Consider the following 14,478-nt stretch of genomic DNA (forward strand, 5'->3'; position numbering starts at 1 on the left):
CAGTGCATACCGACTGAGGTGGTACCTGCTATCACTACAGCAGTGCATACTGACAGTGGTGGTACCTGCTATGATTACAGCAGTGTATACTGCTGTGGTGGTACCTGCTATGATTACAGCAGTGCATATTGTGGTGGTACCTGCTATGATTACAGCAGTACATACTGTGGTGGTGGTACCTGCTATGATGACAGCAGTACATACTGTGGTGGTGGTACCTGCTATGATGACAGAATTACATACCGAGTGTGGTGGTACCTGCTATGATGAGAGCAGTAAATACTGTGTGGTGGTACCTGCTATGATTACAGAATTACATACTGTGGTGGTGGTACCTGCTATGATGACAGCAGTACATACTGTGGTGGTGGTACCTGCTATGATGACAGAAGTACATACTGTGGTGGTGGTACCTGCTATGATGACAGCAGTACATACTGTGGTGGTACCTGCTATGATTACAGCAGTACAAACTGTGGTGGTGGTACCTGCTATGATTACAGCAGTACATACTGTGGTGGTGGTACCTGCTATGATGACAGAAGTACATACTGTGGTGGTACCTGCTATGATGAGAGCAGTACATACTGTGGTGGTACCTGCTATGATGACAACAGTACATACTGTGGTGGTGGTACCTGCTATGACAGCAGTACATACTGTGGTGGTACCTGCTATGATGACAACAGTACATACTGTGGTGGTGGTACCTGCTATGATGAGAGCAGTACATACTGTGGTGGTACCTGCTATGATGACAACAGTACATACTGTGGTGGTGGTACCTGCTATGATGACAGAAGTACATACTGTGGTGGTACCTGCTATGATGACAACAGTACATACTGTGGTGGTGGTACCTGCTATGATGAGAGCAGTACATACTGTGGTGGTACCTGCTATGATGACAACAGTACATACTGTGGTGGTGATACCTGCTATGACAGCAGTACATACTGTGGTGGTACCTGCTATGATGACAACAGTACATACTGTGGTGGTGGTGGTGGTGGTACCTGCTATGATGACAGAAGTACATACTGTGGTGGTGGTACCTGCTATGATGACAGCTGTACATACTGTGGTGGTACCTGCTATGAAGACAGCAGTACATACTGTGGTGGTACCTGCAATGATAACAGTACATACTGTGGTGGTACCTGCTATGATTACAGCAGTGCATACTGACTGTGGTGGTACCTGCTATGATGACAGCAGTACATACTGTGGTGGTACCTGCTATGATGACAGCGGTACATACTGTGGTGGTACCTGCTATGATGACATCAGTACATACTGTGGTGGTACCTGCTATGATTACAGAATGACATACTGTGGTGGTGGTACCTGCTATGATGACAGCAGTACATACTGTGTGGTGGTACCTGCTATGATGACAGCAGTTCATACTGTGGTGGTGGTACCTGCTATGATTACAGAATTACATACTGTGGTGGTGGTACCTGCTATGATTACAGAATTACATACTGTGGTGGTGGTACCTGCTATGATTACAGAAGTACATACTGTGGTGGTGGTACCTGCTATGATGACAGAAGTACATACTGTGGTGGTACCTGCTATGATTACAGAATGACATACTGTGGTGGTGGTACCTGCTATGATGACAGCAGTACATACTGTGTGGTGGTACCTGCTATGATGACAGCAGTTCATACTGTGGTGGTGGTACCTGCTATGATTACAGAATTACATACTGTGGTGGTGGTACCTGCTATGATTACAGAATTACATACTGTGGTGGTGGTACCTGCTATGATTACAGAAGTACATACTGTGGTGGTGGTACCTGCTATGATGACAGAAGTACATACTGTGGTGGTGGTACCTGCTATGATTACAGCTGTACACACTGTGGTGGTGGTACCTGCTATGATGAGAGCAGTACATACTGTGGTGGTGGTACCTGCTATAATTACAGCAGTACACACTGTGGTGGCACCTGCTATGATGACAGCAGTACATACTGTGGTGGTACCTGCTATGAAGACAGCAGTACATACTGTGGTGGTACCTGCTATGATTACAGCAGTACATACTGTGGTGGTACCTGCTATGAAGACAGCAGTACATACTGTGGTGGTACCTGCTATGATGAGAGCAGTACATACTGTGGTGGTACCTGCTATGATGACAGCAGTACATACTGTGGTGGTACCTGCTATGATTACAGCAGTACATACTGTGGTGGTGGTACCTGCTATGATGAGAGCAGTACATACTGTGGTGGTACCTGCTATGATGACAGCAGTACATACTGTGGTTGTGGTAACTGCTATGAAGACAGCAGTACATGCTGACGTGATGTATCTTAAATGTGAGAGGTAAATGTGTGAGTGTGTGTGTCTGTTCTAAATGTTTAAGCATACTTGGCGACATGCAAGCAAGTTTTGTGAACGGGAATAGGCCGATTCTAAAGGAATCTACAACCTTCGATTCCTTTGCGCGATTTAAAGAATCGATTCTTGGCGCGCTCTGGTTTTAATTTTATTCTAAATTAATTCGTTATCTTTTAATTTGTATGTTGTTGTTTTTTAAGTTTTCAGACGTTTTTTTATATATTTCCCCGCTAGTAGCAGTATATATGTATCGACTTTATTGCACAAGGTACTCCCTGGCAGATTTGCCGTGACGAGGCCTAGTCCCCGTGCAAAGCCTCCGTCTCGCCTAGATTCCCCGGCCGGCCGAGGCTGGGGCCTGGGCCGCTACCCCCCCCCCCCCATGCCGCGCTACAATAATCTATTTAATCGCTATAATTTTAGAATCTACCGAGCCTATAACAGTAAGTGCACAACATTGGGGTGGAGGGGGAGAGAAGAGGACGTGACACTTTGATGAATTTACCTCAGCGTCGCGTGTAAAAAAAAAATTGCATTTCGAATGAGCAATGGCGTCCCCCACCTGCGGCTGCGGCGGTGACGGCGTCTGCGCGTTGCCAGGGGCAACAACTCGCGCCTGCGCGTTGCCAGGGGCAACGGCGTTTTCGCGCATGCGCAGCAGCGAGCCGGTAGGTTCAACACAACACACCACGTGGAACGGTGCGCCCACGCCGACGAACGGCGCTGTTCACTCGTTGCGACGAAGCAACTCATTCCGGCAGGTTGGCGGCAACTCTGTCACTACTCGATTGATGCTCGCAAACATTGAGGATTGTTACCGCCGCCGCCGCCACCACCACCACGATCCTCATCATCATCATCAGATCGGTGGCGAGACACAAGCAGCCGATACAGACAACTACCCCCCCCACCACCACCTCTAACGTTCTATTATAATCGAGCTGTAGTATACATCTATAATTACATAACACAATCTATTTTGGTACCTTTCCTACGAATGGACGCGTTGATTCTCTCCATTAGACGTTCTTGCATAGACAGCATCGCGTTTGATGTCGCATTCCCCGGTGGCTTTCGCAGTCCTGCCGTGCCGCTCGCTGCTCTGCCTGGTTTGCCGATAGGTTTGAGCGTGACATGTCCCCTTGATTGAGAGCGTGGCCGCCCCGAATGTAACCCCATCGTGTGCTAGGAGGCAGGGGGCACCCTGTTGTTGTTGGGATGGGTACAGCGACCGTGCGCCACGTGGTTTAAGTGCTGTAGTTGTTGAGGCTTGCTGTAAGACCGTGCACCACGTGGTTTAAGTGCTGTAGTTGTTGAGCTGTGTTGTAAGACCGTGCACCACGTGGTTTAAGTGCTGTAGTTGTTGAGCTGTGCTGTAAGACCGTGCGACACGTGGTTCAAGTGCTGTAGTTGTTGAGGCTTGCTGTAAGACCGTGTGCCACGTGGTTTAAGTGCTGTAGTTGTTGAGCTGTGCTGTAAGACCGTGCGACACGTGGTTCAAGTGCTGTAGTTGTTGAGGCTTGCTGTAAGACCGTGTGCCACGTGGTTTAAGTGCTGTAGTTGTTGAGGCTTGCTGTAAGACAGTGCACCACGTGGTTTAAGTGCTGTAGTTGTTGAGCTGTACTGTAAGACCGTGCACCACGTGGTTTAAGTGCTGTAGTTGTTGAGCTGTGCTGTAAGACCGTGCACCACGTGGTTTAAGTGCTGTAGTTGTTGAGGCTTGCTGTAAGACCGTGCACCACGTGGTTTAAGTGCTGTAGTTGTTGAGCTGTGCTGTAAGACCGTGCGACACGTGGTTCAAGTGCTGTAGTTGTTGAGGCTTGCTGTAAGACCGTGTGCCACGTGGTTTAAGTGCTGTAGTTGTTGAGCTGTGCTGTAAGACCGTGCGACACGTGGTTCAAGTGCTGTAGTTGTTGAGGCTTGCTGTAAGACCGTGTGCCACGTGGTTTAAGTGCTGTAGTTGTTGAGGCTTGCTGTAAGACCGTGCACCACGTGGTTTAAGTGCTGTAGTTGTTGAGCTGTGTTGTAAGACCGTGCACCACGTGGTTTAAGTGCTGTAGTTGTTGAGCTGTGCTGTAAGACCGTGCACCACGTGGTTTAAGTGCTGTAGTTGTTGAGGCTTGCTGTAAGACCGTGCACCACGTGGTTTAAGTGCTGTAGTTGTTGAGGCTTGCTGTAAGACCGTGCGCCACGTGGTTTAAGTGCTGTAGTTGTTGAGCTGTGCTGTAAGACGGTGCACCACGTGGTTTAAGTGCTGTAGTTGTTGAGGCTTGCTGCAAGACCGTGCACCACGTGGTTCAAGTGCTGTAGTTGTTGAGGCTTGCTGTAAGACCGTGCACCACGTTGTTTAAGTGCTCTAGTTGTTGAGCTGTGCTGTAAGATCGTGCGCCACGTGGTTTAAGTGCTGTAGTTGTTGAGGCTTGCTGTAAGACCGTGCACCACGTGGTTTAAGTGCTGTTGTTGTTGAGGCTTGCTGTAAGACCGTGCACCACGTGGTTCAAGTGCTGTAGTTGTTGAGGCTTGCTGTAAGACCGTGCACCACGTGGTTTAAGTGCTGTAGTTGTTGAGGCTTGCTGTTAGACCGTGTGCCACGTGGTTTAAGTGCTGTAGTTGTTGAGGCTTGCTGTAAGACCGTGCACCACGTGGTTTAAGTGCTGTAGTTGTTGAGGCTTCCTGTAAGACCGTGCACCACGTGGTTTAAGTGCTGTAGTTGTTGAGCTGTGTTGTAAGACCGTGCGCCACGTGGTTTAAGTGCTGTAGTTGTTGAGGCTTGCTGTAAGACCTTGTGCCACGTGGTTTAAGTGCTGTAGTTGTTGAGCTGTGCTGTAAGACCGTGCGCCACGTGGTTTAAGTGCTGTAGTTGTTGAGCTGTGCTGTAAGACCGTGCGCCACGTGGTTTAAGTGCTGTAGTTGTTGAGCTGTGCTGTAAGACCGTGCACCACGTGGTTTAAGTGCTGTAGTTGTTGAGCTGTGCTGTAAGACCGTGCACCACGTGGTTTAAGTGCTGTAGTTGTTGAGGCTTGCTGTAAGACCGTGCGCCACGTGGTTTAAGTGCTGTAGTTGTTGAGGCTTGCTGTAAGACCGTGCACCACGTGGTTTAAGTGCTGTAGTTGTTGAGCTGTGCTGTAAGACCGTGCGCCACGTGGTTTAAGTGCTGTAGTTGTTGAGCTGTGCTGTAAGACCGTGCACCACGTGGTTTAAGTGCTGTAGTTGTTGAGGCTTGCTGTAAGACCGTGCGCCACGTGGTTTAAGTGCTGTAGTTGTTAAGCTGTGCTGTAAGACCGTGCACCACGTGGTTTAAGTGCTGTAGTTGTTGAGGCTTGGTGTATGACCATGCACCACGTGGTTTAAGTGCTGTAGTTGTTGAGCTGTGCTGGAAGACCGTGCGACACGTGGTTTAAGTGCTGTAGTTGTTGAGGCTTGCTGTAAGACCATGCGCCACGTGGTTTAAGTGCTGTAGTTGTTGAGCTGTGTTGTAAGACCGTGCGACACATGGTTTAAGTGCTGTAGTTGTTGAGCTGTGCTGTAAGACCGTGCGACACGTGGTTCAAGTGCTGTAGTTGTTGAGGCTGGCTGTAAGACCGTTCGGCACGTGGTTTAGTGCTGTAGTTGTTGAGCTGTGCTGTAAGACCGTGCACCACGTGGTTTAAGTGCTGTAGTTGTTGAGCTGTGCTGTAAGACCGTGCGCCACGTGGTTTAAGTGCTGTAGTTGTTGAGGTTTGCTGTAAGACCGTGCACCAAAAAGTTCAAGTGCTGTAGTTGTTGAGCTGTGCTGTAAGACCGTGCACCACGTGGTTTAAGTGCTGTAGTTGTTGAGGCTTGCTGTAAGACCGTGCACCACGTGGTTTAAGTGCTGTAGTTGTTGAGCTGTGCTGTAAGACCGTGCACCACGTGGTTCAAGTGCTGTAGTTGTTGAGGATTGCTGTAAGACCGTGCACCACGTCATTTAAGTGCTGTAGTTGTTGAGCTGTGCTGTAAGACCGTACAACACGTGGACGTCTCTCTCTCTCCCCGTGTCTCTCTCTCGCCGTGTCTCTCTCTCTCTCCCCGTGTCTCTCTCTCCCCGTGTCTCTCTCTCCCCGTGTCTCTCTCTCCCCGTGTCTCTCTCTCCCCGTGTCTCTCTCTCCGTGTTTCTCTCTCTCCCCATGTCTCTCTCTCCCCGTGTCTCTCTCTCCCCGTGTCTCACCACCCCGTGTCTCTCTCTCCCCGTGTCTCTCTCTCCCCGTGTCTCTCTCTCCGTGTGTCTCTCTCTCCCCGTGTCTCTCTCTCCCCGTGTCTCTCTCTCTCCCCATGTCTCACCACCCCGTGTCTCTTCCAGATGGTGCCGCTGTCTCTCTCTCGCCGTGTCTCTCTCTCTCTCCCCGTGTCTCTCTCTCCCCGTGTCTCTCTCTCTCCCCGTGTCTCTCTCTCCCCGTGTCTCTCTCTCCCCGTGTCTCTCTCTCCCCCCATGTCTCTCTCTCTCCCCATGTCTCTCTCTCCCCCCGTGTCTCTCTCTCCCCGTGTCTCTCTCTCCCCATGTCTGTCTCTCCCCATGTCTCTCTCTCCCCGTCTCTCTCTCTCTCCCCGTGTCTCTCTCTCCCCATCTCTCTCTCCCCGTCTCTCTCTCCCCGTGTCTCTCTCTCACCGTGTCTCTCTCTCCCCGTGTCTCTCTCTCTCCCCGTGTCTCTCTATCTCCCCGTGTCCCTCTCTCTCCCCGTGTCTCTCTCTACCCGTGTCTCTCTCTCCCAGTGTCTCTCTCTCGCCGTTTCTCTCTCTACCCCGTGTCTCTCTCTCCCCTTGTCTCTCTCTCCCCATATCTCCCCGTGTCTCTCTCTCCCCGTGTCTCTCTCTCCCCGTGTCTCTCTCTCCCCGTGTCCCTCTCTCTCCCCGTGTCTCTCTCTACCCGTGTCTCTCTCTCCCAGTGTCTCTCTCTCTCGCCGTGTCTCTCTCTACCCCGTGTCTCTCTCTCCCCTTGTCTCTCTCTCCCCGTATCTCCCCGTGTCTCTCACTCCCCGTGTCTCTCTCTCCCCGTGTCTCTCTCTCTCCCCGTGTCTCACCACCCCGTGTCTCTCTCTCCCCGTGTCTCTCTCTCCCCGTGTCTCTCTCTCCGTGTCTCTCTCTCCCCGTGTCTCTCTCTCCCCGTGTCTCTCTCTCCCCGTGTCTCTCTCTCCCCGTGTCTCTCTCTCTGTGTTTCTCTCTCTCCCCGTGTCTCTCTCTCTCCGTGTCTCTCTCTCCCCGTGTCTCACCACCCCGTGTCTCTCTCTCCCCGTGTCTCTCTCTCCCCGTGTCTCTCTCTCCATGTGTCTCTCTCTCCCCGTGTCTCTCTCTCCCCGTGTCTCTCTCTCTCCCCGTGTCTCACCACCCCGTGTCTCCTCCAGATGGTGCCGCTGTCTCTCTCTCGCCGTGTCTCTCTCTCTCTCCCCGTGTCTCTCTCTCCCCGTGTCTCTCTCTCTCTCTCCGTGCCTCTCTTTCCCCGTGTCTCTCTCTCCCCCTGTCTCTCTCTCTCTCCCCATGTCTCTCTCTCTCCCCATGTCTCTCTCTCTCCCCCCGTGTCTCTCTCTCCCCGTGTCTCTCTCTCCCCATGTCTGTCTCTCCCCATGTCTCTCTCTCCCTGTGTCTCTCTCTCTCCCCGTGTCTCTCTCTCCCCGTCTCTCTCTCCCCGTCTCTCTCTCCCCGTGTCTCTCTCTACCCGTGTCTCTCTCTCCCCGTGTCTCTCTCTCCCCGTGTCTCTCTATCTCCCCGTGTCCCTCTCTCTCCCCGTGTCTCTCTCTACCCGTGTCTCTCTCTCCCAGTGTCTCTCTCTCGCCGTGTCTCTCTCTACCCCGTGTCTCTCTCTCCCCTTGTCTCTCTCTCCGTGTGTCTCTCTCTCCCCGTGTCTCCCTCTCCCCGTGTCTCTCTCTCACCGTGTCTCTCTCTCCCCGTGTCTCTCTCTCCGTGTTTCTGGACCCGCCCCTCGGCACCAATCGGCACCGCCCCTGGACCCACCCCTCGGCACCCCTCGGCACCGCCCCTGGACCCGCCCCTCGGCACCCCTCGGCACCGCCCCTGGACCCACCCCTCGGCACCCTCGGCACCGCCCCTGGACCCACCCCTCGGCACTCCTCGGCACCCCTCGGCACCGCCCCTGGACCCACCGCTCGGCACCCCTCGGCACCGCCCCTGGAACCACGCCTCGGCACCCCTCGGCACCGCCCCTGGAACCACCCCTTGGCACCCCTCGGCACCGCTCCTGGACCCACCCCTCGGCACCCCTCAGCATCGCCCCTGGACCCACCCCTCGGCACCCCTCGGCACCGCCCCTGGACCCACCCCTCGGCACCCCTCTGCACCCTTCGGCACCGCCCCTGGAACCACCCCTCGGCACCCCTCGGCACCCCTCGGCAATGCCCCTGGACCCACCCCTCGGCACCGCCCCTGGACCCACCCCTCGGCACCCCTCGGCACCGCCCCTGGACCCACCCCTCGGCACCGCCCCTGGACCCACCCCTGGACCCACCCCTCGGCATCTCTTGGCACCGCCCCTGGACCCACCCCTCGGCACCCCTCGGCACCGCCCCTGGACCCACCCCTCGGCACCCTCGGCACCGCCCCTGGACCCACCCCTCGGCACTCCTCGGCACCCCTCGGCACCGCCCCTGGACCCACCGCTCGGCACCCCTCGGCACCTCCCCTGGAACCACGCCTCGGCACCCCTCGGCACCGCCCCTGGACCCACCCCTCGGCACCCCTCGGCACCGCTCCTGGACCCACCCCTCGGCACCCCTCGGCATCGCCCCTGGACCCACCCCTCGGCACCGCCCCTGGACCCACCCCTCGGCACCCCTCGGCACCGCCCCTGGACCCACCCCTCGGCACCCCTCTGCACCGCCCCTGGACCCACCCCTCGGCACCCCTCGGAATCGCCCCTGGACCCACCCCTCGGCACCCCTCGGCACCGCCCCTGGACCCACCCCTCGGCACCCCTCTGCACCCTTCGGCACCGCCCCTGGAACCACCCCTCGGCACCCCTCGGCACCCCTCAGCACCCCTCGGCACCCCTCGGCACCGCCCCTGGACCCACACCTCGGCACCGCCCCTGGACCCACCCCTCGGCACCGCCCCTGGACGCACCCCTCGGCACCGCCCGTGGACCCACCCCTCGGCATCCCTCGGCACCGCCCCTGGACCCACCTCTCGGCACCCCTCGGCACTGCCCCTGGACCCACCCCTCGGCACCCCTCGGCACCGCCCCTGGACCCACCCCTCGGCACCCCTCGGCACTGCCCCTGGACCCACCCCTCGGCACCCCTCGGCACCGCCCCTGGACCCACCCCTCGGCACCCCTCGGCACCGCCCTTGGACCCACCCCTCGGCACCCCTTGGCACCGCCCCTGGACCCACCCCTCGGCACCCCTCGGCACTGCCCCTGGACCCACCTTTCGGCACCGCCCCTGGACCCACCCCTCGGCAACGCCCCTGGACCCGCCCCTCGGCACCCCTCGTCACCGCCCCTGGACCCGCCCCTCGGCACCCCTCGGCACCGCCCCTGGACCCGCCCCTCGGCACCCCTCGGCACCCCTCGGCACTGCCCCTGGACCCGCCCCTCGGCACCCCTCTGCACCGCCCCTGGACCCGCCCCTCGGCACCCCTCGGCACCGCCCCTGGACCCGCCCCTCGGCACCCCTCGGCACCGCCCCTGGACCCACCCCTCGGCACCCTCGGCACCGCCCCTGGACCCACCCCTCGGCACTCCTCGGCACCCCTCGGCACCGCCCCTGGACCCACCGCTTGGCACCCCTCGGCACCGCCCCTGGAACCACGCCTCGGCACCCCTCGGCACCGCCCCTGGAACCACCCCTTGGCACCCCTCGGCACCGCTCCTGGACCCACCCCTCGGCACCCCTCAGCATCGCCCCTGGACCCACCCCTCGGCACCCCTCGGCACCGCCCCTGGACCCACCCCTCGGCACCCCTCTGCACCCTTCGGCACCGCCCCTGGAACCACCCCTCGGCACCCCTCGGCACCCCTCGGCACCGCCCCTGGACCCACCCCTCGGCACCGCCCCTGGACCCACCCCTCGGCACCCCTCGGCACCGCCCCTGGACCCACCCCTCGGCACCGCCCCTGGACCCACCCCTGGACCCACCCCTCGGCATCTCTTGGCACCGCCCCTGGACCCACCCCTCGGCACCCCTCGGCACCGCCCCTGGACCCACCCCTCGGCACCCCTCGGCACCGCCCCTGGACCCACCCCTCGGCACCCTCGGCACCGCCCCTGGACCCACCCCTCGGCACTCCTCGGCACCCCTCGGCACCGCCCCTGGACCCACCGCTCGGCACCCCTCGGCACCTCCCCTGGAACCACGCCTCGGCACCCCTCGGCACCGCCCCTGGACCCACCCCTCGGCACCCCTCGGCACCGCTCCTGGACCCACCCCTCGGCACCCCTCGGCATCGCCCCTGGACCCACCCCTCGGCACCGCCCCTAGACCCACCCCTCGGCACCCCTCGGCACCGCCCCTGGACCCACCCCTCGGCACCCCTCGGCACCGCCCCTGGACCCACCCCTCGGCACCCCTCGGCACCGCCCCTGGACCCACCCCTCGGCACCCCTCGGCATCGCCCCTGGACCCACCCCTCGGCACCCCTCGGCACCGCCCCTGGACCCACCCCTCGGCACCCCTCGGCACCGCCCCTGGACCCACCCCTCGGCACCCCTCGGCACCGCCCTTGGACCCACCCCTCGGCACCCCTTGGCACCGCCCCTGGACCCACCCCTCGGCACCCCTCGGCACTGCCCCTGGACCCACCTCTCGGCACCGCCCCTGGACCCACCTTTCGGCACCGCCCCTGGACCCACCCCTCGGCAACGCCCCTGGAACCACCCTTCGGCACCCCTCGGCACCCCTCAGCACCCCTCGGCACCCCTCGGCACCGCCCCTGGACCCACCCCTCAGCACCGCCCCTGGACCCACCCCTCGGCACCGCCCCTGGACGCACCCCTCGGCACCGCCCCTGGACCCACCCCTCGGCACCCCTCGGCACCGCCCCTGGACCCACCCCTCGGCACCCCTCGGCATCGCCCCTGGACCCACCCCTCGGCACCCCTCGGCACCGCCCCTGGACCCACCCCTCGGCACCCCTCGGCACCGCCCCTGGACCCACCCCTCGGCACCCCTCGGCACCGCCCTTGGACCCACCCCTCGGCACCCCTTGGCACCGCCCCTGGACCCACCCCTCGGCACCCCTCGGCACTGCCCCTGGACCCACCTCTCGGCACCGCCCCTGGACCCACCTTTCGGCACCGCCCCTGGACCCACCCCTCGGCAACGCCCCTGGAACCACCCGTCGGCACCCCTCGGCACCCCTCAGCACCCCTCGGCACCCCTCGGCACCGCCCCTGGACCCACCCCTCGGCACCGCCCCTGGACCCACCCCTCGGCACCGCCCCTGGACGCACCCCTCGGCACCGCCCGTGGACCCACCCCTCGGCACCCCTCGGCACAGCCCCTGGACCCACCCCTCGGCACCCCTCGGCACCGCCCCTGGACCCACCCCTCGGCACCCCTCGGCACTGCCCCTGGACCCACCCCTCGGCACCCCTCGGCACCGCCCCTGGACCCACCCCTCGGCACCCCTCGGCACCGCCCTTGGACCCACCCCTCGGCACCCCTTGGCACCGCCCCTGGACCCACCCCTCGGCACCCCTCGGCACTGCCCCTGGACCCACCTCTCGGCACCGCCCCTGGACCCACCTTTCGGCACCGCCCCTGGACCCACCCCTCGGCAACGCCCCTGGACCCGCCCCTCGGCACCCCTCGGCACCGCCCCTGGACCCGCCCCTCGGCACCCCTCGGCACCGCCCCTGGACCCGCCCCTCGGCACCCCTCGGCACCCCTCGGCACTGCCCCTGGACCCGCCCCTCGGCACCCCTCTGCACCGCTCCTGGACCCGCCCCTCGGCACCCCTCGGCACCGCCCCTGGACCCGCCCCTCGGCACCCCTCGGCACCGCCCCTGGACCCGCCCCTCGGCACCCTTCGGCACCGTCCCTTGACCCTCCCCTCGGCACCCCTCGGCACCGCCCCTGGACCCGCCCCTGGACCCACCCCTCGGCACCCCTCGGCACCGCCCCTGGACCCGCCCCTGGACCCACCCCTCGGCACCCCTCGGCACCGCCCCTGGACCCGCCCCTGGACCCACCCCTCGGCACCCCTCGGCACCGCCCCTGGACCCGCCCCTGGACCCACCCCTCGGCACCCCTCGGCACCGCCCCTGGACCCGCCCCTGGACAACACCCCTCGGCACCCCTCGGCACCGCCCCTGGACCCACCCCTGGCCCCACCCCTCGGCACCTCTCGGCACCGCCCCTGTACCCGCCCCTGGACCCACCCCTCGGCACCTCTCGGCACCGCCCCTGGACCCACCCCTCGGCACCCCTCGGCACCGCCCCTGGACCCACCCCTCAGCACCACCCCTGGACCCACCCCTGGACCCACCCCTCGGCACCCCTCGGCACCGCCCCTGGACCCACCCCTCGGCACCCCTCGGCACTGCCCCTGGACCCACCCATCGGCACCCCTCCTCACCGCCCCTGGACCCACCCCTCGGCACCCCTCGGCACCGCCCCTGGACCCACCCATCGGCACCCCTCGGCACCGCCCCTGGACCCACCCCTCGGCACCCCTCGGCACCGCCCCTGGACCCCTTCATTTCATGTCCTCGCCTTCCATACTCCAGGTAACTTATTTCACGTGTGTGTATAAAGATATGTAGGCCCGCTGGTCTCTTCGTGAAACTGCAATGAAAAAGCACCAGGGGAGGCAGCTCTCACATCTGCCTCACTGAGGGGGACGTGTCTAACACGCCCCCTCAGTGAGGCCACGCCCACATCAGTGAGGCCACGCCCCCCTCAGTGTGTGAATCTGGCTCTGACACTAGCCAGTGCCTCCCCAGCCATTGACCTCACCTCACGTCACTGATAGAGACCCACGGAGAGCCACAGAAACCAGCACACTCACAGAGACCTACAGAGACCCACACAGAGGTGACGGTGTTGGAGGCGATGACGGCTGTGATGGTTGCTGTGACGGCACAGGAGGGGCCGAGCAAGAATCCGACCGGTGACAACCGCCGGCCATGGAGAGGGGCCGAGGTCGAGGAGGAGAAGTCAACCGCGGGAGGATCTCCGACATCTCGGACAGGCTAAGGCAGCTGATTGACGCCGACAGGGGGCAGCGGCGGCCTCCGGACAGGGAGGGCCGGGGGCGGGGGGTCAGCAGCAGGGCCGGAGGCGACAGGGAGTCGAGGAGGGCTCACGGGTGAGGCAGAGGGAGGCGGTGGAGCAGGCGAGGGTTGCGATGGAGCGCGAGGTGTTCTTGAGGGAGCAGTTCTCGCGGCATCAGAGTTCTGTCGAGAGGCGACGGGAGCTACAGGAGCTCGCCAGCCGGGGGCGGAACGTCCACTTCAACCCGACGGAGGAGGCGTGGAGACACGCCGGGGGGGGCACGGCGGAGCGCGGGGGGAGAGGTGGAGGGAACAGAGTTGGGTGAGGGGGGGTTATAGAGGAGGCGGAGGGAGAAGGGGTGGGTGGAGCGGGGGGAGGGGTGGAGAGAGGGGGAGGAGGAGGGAGGGCGGAGGGAGGGGGTGCAGGGCGGGGCGGGGAGAGGGGTCGGAGGGGGCGTGAGTGGATGGAGCGACTGCGACAGGCGATGACGCTGAGATGGAACCCGTATCATCAGTTCGGGAGGGGGGGGTCAGGAGGGACGAGCAGTGGGTGAGGGAGATAGGGAGGGGAGAGAGGGGTGGGAGGGAGGGGAGGGGTGGAAGGGAGGGGAGGAGGGAGGGGAGAGAGGGGTGGGAGGGAAGGGGAGAGGGTGGAAGGGGAGGATGGAGGGGGGGTGAGAGCGGCCTGCTCCAAGCGTCTCAGCATCGCACCGTGCGAGGGTGGTAGGTGGTGTCAAAATGCCTCCAAGTGTCCCCAGGTCTCCACGTAGAACCCTGGGGAGGTTTCCGCCTTTTTGCGTTCGGGCTTCGGACGTGGAGTTGTTGTAGACATGATGGGCTGAGTCGGCCCAAACCAGTGATTGAACTGGTGTCCTTCCTTGTTCGATGGTTATCGTTTGTTTGTTGACGTTAATTATTTTGACATTAGGTTTAAA

The sequence above is a fragment of the Petromyzon marinus genome, unplaced genomic scaffold (assembly GCF_048934315.1).
Source record: "Petromyzon marinus isolate PM22_M1 ecotype Great Lakes invasive population unplaced genomic scaffold, UKy_Petmar_22M1.pri1.0 PM_G_Scaffold_11, whole genome shotgun sequence".
Classification (NCBI taxonomy): Eukaryota; Metazoa; Chordata; class Hyperoartia; order Petromyzontiformes; family Petromyzontidae; genus Petromyzon; species Petromyzon marinus.